General features: G+C 39.1%; 1 pseudogene; it reads left to right on the top strand.

Annotated features, from left to right (window-relative positions):
* Nucleotides 1-4,753: 4,753 nt before the first annotated feature.
* LOC102745458 (heterogeneous nuclear ribonucleoprotein A3 pseudogene) lies at nucleotides 4,754-6,271 on the top strand (annotated as a pseudogene).
* The last annotated feature ends 167 nt before the right edge of the window (nucleotides 6,272-6,438 follow it).

Below are 6,438 nucleotides of genomic sequence, written 5' to 3'. Positions count from 1 at the left end.
AGGCAAAAAATACAACTGCCAGAAACACTACAGACACCAAGTGTTAGTCTGGCTATTTTATTGCTTCTCCCAAGGCTGACAAGCAGAGATACAGAACTGCTTGTGGTTTCTGCTACAGATACCAAAACCAGGAAGTGATCTGTCCCAGTGCAGATTTCCCAGAAATAAGAATGACATGGGGCATGCAAAGGATGCCCCCTGGACTCAACGAACCCAGTGAAGATTCCCTGGTTATAGAAGAGAAGTGAAAGATATAATTCGGAAGGGAAATCTGAATTGGGGGTGGAGACATTTGATGAAGTACACTTTTTTTAACCCTCTTTTACACAATATCATTAGATAAACATCCTTTTCAATGATACAACCCAAGTCATTTCTGGCCCTTTTCCTGGAAAAGCTTTTTTGCTGCTGTCAGTTTACAGGAACAGCAATAAGAGGCCATTTTCTGGGCATGAAGCCCAGGACTCAAAAGGAGGCTCTAGAGAACATCTGGTCGGCTTGATATATAGAAGCCAGCACTGCATGTGTGTTTTTGTGTGTATGTGTTTTTCCTATGCTGACTCATGGCATTGAAGTCTTTCTGGAAACACCCCCACCTTCATAGCCAGCCAGTTTACACACACCCCTTAAGCTCCTCCTTGATTTAAATGTTAAGTCAAGAGGAAGAAGGAAAAAGAATTCAAGAGCTGCTCTCAAGCATCTAGAATTCTCTGCACCCCACCTCTTGAGAAGAGAGACTGGCGCCAGCTCTGACTCAGTCTACTACAAGCTGGACTCTCCTCTTAAAGCACCAACTTTATCTGAGCCTTTGGATAAAACTGGAAGAAAATAGTCCACAAGTCCTGTGAACTCTGCAAGAGGCAGGGGGCTGACTACTGGTATTAAAAACAAAAAGATGGCAGATCCTGAAATTGAGCTTTTCGTGAAGGTAAGTTTTCTAGCTATAATAAAGGCATATGGAATGTATTATTTCTTGACACTGTGCCTTAGATTCTAAAAAGAAGTCAGTATTTGGGCTAGAGATTAGAAATAATTTTGTAATTATATTCCTCCTCTGAGTACTCGATGTATGCCTGGCTGTTCTTAGACGACAATAGGAAAACATGTTATTTGAAAAAGGCGAAGAGATATTGTGGAAAGAGCACTAGACTGGTTGGTAGTCGGAACATCTAAATTATATTCTTGGCGGCTTTCTGTGTAACTTTGAACAAATCTCTCCTTCCCTCTGGACCTTTGTTTCTTCATCTGTATAATGAAGGAGCCTGACAAAATGATCCTTAAGGGCTTTCTAGCTTTTGCAATCTGTTGTTTTATGAGATAGGTTTTGGAAGGCCTAAATGGGGAGAAGAGAAGGCCAAGAATGGGCTGAGAGCGCCAATCCCACACATAGCCCAGATAGAGCTTTCTAAAATTCTCCCGCAATAGATGAAACTCACAGTGGAGTCACATGGACACTATGGGAGAAAACAGCCAGGAGTCTGTGTGAGGAGTCTGCGTGAGGAGGAGGCATTTTAGAATGGTGTGTTTCCTCTTTATGGTCTGCCTTGGGGTTTTTTTGTAATGCCTTAACTTTTCAGAAAAGCCCTTTGGAAAACCCCTAAGGCAGGAGAAAGGAACATGTGTTTCTAAATTAACTCATCAAGAAAAATAATAATTTTGTATAGGTTATTCCAAGTAGAAATTAAAGTTTCCTATACTATTTTTTTCTTCTATATTTTCCTTGACTATTGGAAGTATCCAGGATGATAATAATCATAACAAACTCTCATATCATGTTTGGCCCTTTTCTAAACACTTCACATATATTACACATATTTACATATATTACCTCATTTAGTCCTAACAACTTACATTAACAGTACGAGTAGAAGTAGTATCATGAGTAGGAGTAATGGTAGTAGTACTTGTCATTATAGTAATATTGTTGCCCTCATCTCTAGGTAAGTAAACGAAGGCAATAAAGTTTAAGGAACTTGCCTCTAAAACTATATGTCTATTGATGACTTACAAAGATATAAAATAAAGTATGTTTACAAAATGTTAGCTTAAATATCTGTTAGCCAAAGTAATACTTTTACACTCGTTTAAAAATATTTAAAAACTGGTCAAATATATACACAAAGGACATAATCAACCTGCCCTTTCAAAATTATAGGAGAGTGATCCTTGAATTCCTGCATACCAAAATAATCCAAATAAGTGTTGGACTATGGGGCATAAGAGGCTACTTCTCTTATCTCTGGATTTTAGCAAAACATGTGACTGCTCAGACACAATATTAATAAGCCTTAACTTCCTAACTGGATTTTTACATCTACCAATTTCAAACCAGATGTAATGTCTCTTCATAGGGCAACTAAAGTGTTCCTTCAGTCTAAACTACTCATTCAACCCAATCAAACTCCCCGAACTAGTTGTTGGCATTTATCTATGTGTTCATCTTCATAGAATTCCCATATTTGGGTAGTAATCTGGACAGGAAAAGTTAGTGAATCACACATTGGAGGAACAAATGTTGAATTAAATAATAACTTTCAGGTTAAAATAACTAATCATTTATTGAATACTTACTATATGGCAGGCATTGTGTTAAGTGGTTTATTATTAACCCTATATTATGGATACAGAAAGTAAAGCAAAGAGTATCTAAGTAACTTTGTCCAGGGTCACATAGTTAGTGAATGGCAAGGTTAGGATTCCAATTCTTTAAAATAGTTATATCTAATCTTATTCAACTGTTTTCAATTTGGCAAACATTTTAGTAAATTTTTCGAGAATTTCATCAGATGGAATCCTTTAGATGTAAGCTTATCTAATGACATTGATACAAATTATAGATTTTCTGAAAGAACCTTGAGTATCATCTGGTCCAGGTATTTGTTTTGCTTTGCTTTAAGATGTGTTCCATAGATCTCTAGAAGTTTCATAGAAAATATGGACATGGGGCATAAGGTTTAAGAGGCGTGAAAAATATTAATGAGTAAGTTTAAAAAGCACTGCTGTTTATCAATGGTGTCTCATTATAGATCGTGCAGTTTCTTTCTAAAGATTAAAGGAGTTTGTGATTTCCCCAGCTACCTCTGGCTGTGGCTTAAAAACCCTACCACAACTTCTTCCCCATATCACCAATAGGATACCTAAAAGAGATTAAGCACTTTCCTGTCACAATTAAGAATTTATATCACACCGAAACAAAAGAATTTATATCATACCACCTAGGTGTTTTAATGTAATCAGTGAAAACATTGCCTTAGCTCTGAATGACTTGGGCAAGATTTTTAACCATGAACGAAGAACAAAGGATTTTCTAACATACCTTTTATTTTCTCTAAATGCAGACTTTATCTTACTGGTTTGTTGCTCATTAAATAGGTTCTGTGTTCTCTACCAAACACTTTAAAATAAAGATTTTTACATAAAGTTATAGAACTTAACATTTGGGCCAAAATTCTGAATGTGTCAAAGCCATTTTATCTCATACCCTAGCCCCAAACCCATACCCACTAACCCTAACCCTCTGGAGAGGTCTCTGAACTCGAAAATACCAGGCACATACACTAACCCTAAACTGTGGTCTGAGAAAGTGACTTATTGAACACATGCTATGAAAAACTGAGAAACAGCCTAATTATCCTGGAGAACACCCCAAACATTCAAGAATTGGTAGTATTACTGAAAATGGGTGTGAAGGTAGAGATAAAAACAGAAAAATCAACTGAATATCTAATTAAAGAGTATTTAGAGTCGCAAATACCTTGCTTGCCTCAACTAGGTAGATGGTTGCCATGTTTATTCTCATCCCAGAGAACATGGAGTTTATTCTCAGGAGAAATCTTTGAGCTGCAGCATATCAGGCACATACCCTAAACCCTGACTGCTAAACCCTAAACCCTACCCCCAACTTTAACCCTAAACCTAACACTAACCCTGACCCAATGCTAACCCTCACCAAAACCCTAAAGCTAACCCTAACCCTAACCCTTAACAGCACACCCTAACCCTCTGAAGATGTCTCTGAACTGAAAATACCAGTCACATACCCTAACCTTAAAACAAACCCTAAACCTAACTCTAACCCCAACCCTTATACTTACCCCAGCAAAAGTCGGATTTTGTCCTCTGGTGATGTCTCTGACCTGGAAAATACCAGGCACATACCCTAACCCCAACCTTAACCCTTAACCACTAATCCCTAAACCTAATCCCTAAAATTGACCCTAAATGTAACCCTAACACTCTGGAGATGTCTCTGAACGACAAAATACCAGGCACACACCCTAACCATAACACTAAGCCTAAGCCCAGAAGAAGTCTGGGGTTATATTCTCTGGTGAGTTCTTGAACAGCAAAATTCCAGGCACATACCCTAACCCTAACCCTAACCCTTGATCTGGCTTACTGAACACATGATAAGAAAAGTTGAGAAGCAGCCTAGTTTTCCTAGAGATGACCCCAAACATTTAAGAATTGGTAGTATTGGGGCACTTAGGTGGCTCAGTTGGTTAAGCATCTGACTCTTGATTTTGGCTCAGGTCATGGTCTCAGGGTTGTGAGATTGAGCCCTGTGTTGGGCTCCACACTGGGCATGAAGCCTGCTTAAGATTCTCTCTGTCCCTCTCCCCTCCCTTCCTCCCTCATTCTGTCTTTCTCTCTCTAAAAAAGAAGAAGAAGAAGAAGAAGAACTGGTAGTATTTCTGAAAATGGGTGTGAAAGTAGAGATAAAAACAGAAAAATCAATTAAATATCTATTTAAAGAGTATTTAGAGTCCCAATTGAATTCGAGTTGGAAGAGGCGAGTCCGGTCTCAAAATGGAGGGCCATGATGCAAAGGAACCAGAGCAGTTGAGAAAACTGTTTATTGGTGGTTTGAGCTTTGAAACTACAGATGATAGTTTAAGAGAACATTTTGAAAAATGGGGTACACTTACAGATTGTGTGGTGATGAGAGACCCCCAAACAAAACGTTCCAGGGGTTTTGGTTTTGTAACTTACTCTTGTGTTGAAGAGGTGGATGCAGCAATGTGTGCCCAACCACACAAGGTTGATGGGTGTGTAGTGGAACCAAAGAGAGCTGTTTGTAGAGAGGATTCTGTAAAGCCTGGTGCCCATCTAACGGTGAAGAAAATTTTTGTTGGTGGTATTAAAGAAGATACAGAAGAATATAATTTGAGAGACTACTTTGAAAAGTATGGCAAGATTGAAACCATAGAAGTTATGGAAGACAGGCAGAGTGGAAAAAAGAGACGATTTGCTTTTGTAACTTTTGATGATCATGATACGTTTGATAAACTTGTTGTTCAGAAATACCACACTATTAATGGGCATAATTGTGAAGTGAAAAAGACCCTTTCTAAACAAGAAATGCAGTCTGCTAGATCACAAAGAGGTCGTGGAGGTGGATCTGGCAACTTCATGGGTCGTGGAGGAAACTTTGGAGGTGGTGGTAACTTTGGCCATGGTGGAAACTTCGGTGGAAGAGGAGGCTGTGGTGGTGGAGGTGGTGGCAGCAGAGGTAGTTATGGAGGAGGTGATGGTGGATATAATGGATGTGGAGGTGATGGTGGCAACTATAATGGTGGTCCCGGTTATAGCAGTAGAGAAGGCTATGGTGGTGGTGGACCAGGATATGGAAACCAAGGAGGCGGATATGGAGGTGGTGGTGGAGGATATGACGGTTACAATGAAGGAGGAAATTTTGGGGGTGGTAACTATGGGGGTGGTGGGAACTCTAATGATTTTGGAAATTATGGTGGACAACAGCAATCAAATTATGGACCCATGAAGGGGGGCAGTTTTGGTGGAAGGAGCTCAGGCAGTCCCTACGGTGGTGGCTATGGGTCTGGTGGTGGAAGTGGTGGATATGGTAGCAGAAGGTTCTAAACAAAAATCAGAAGGAAAGGGCTACAGTTCTTAGCAGGAGAGGGAGCGAGGAGTTGTCAGGAAAGCTGCAGGTTACTTTGAGACAGTCGTCCCAAATGCATTAGAGGAACTGTAAAAATCTGCCACAGAAGGAACGATGATCCATAGTCAGAAAATTTACTGCAGCTTAAACAGGAAACCCTTCTTGTTCAGGACCGTCATAGCCACAGTTTGCAAAAAGTGCAGCTATTGATTAATGCAATGTAGTGTCAATTAGATGTACATTCCTGAGGTCTTTTATCTGTTGTAGCTCTGTCTTTTTCTTTTTCTTTTCATTACTTCAGGTATATTGCCCTGTAAATTGTGGTAGTGGTACCAGAAATAAAAAATTAAGGAATTTTTAACTTTTCAATATTTGTGTAGTTCAGTTTTTCTACATTTTAGTACAGAAACTTTAACAAAATGCAGTTTTGAAGGTGTTTCCTTGTGAGTTAACAAGTAAAGAAGATCATTGTTAATTACTATTTTGTATGAATTTTGCTAAAGTTAACTGTAAAGAAACACCTGCTGACTTGCAGT

Source organism: Leptonychotes weddellii, unplaced genomic scaffold, assembly GCF_054177405.1.
Source record: "Leptonychotes weddellii isolate Sample4059 unplaced genomic scaffold, ASM5417740v2 HiC_scaffold_12090, whole genome shotgun sequence".
NCBI lineage: Eukaryota > Metazoa > Chordata > Mammalia > Carnivora > Phocidae > Leptonychotes > Leptonychotes weddellii.
This window is presented reverse-complemented; position numbering and strand designations above follow the sequence as displayed.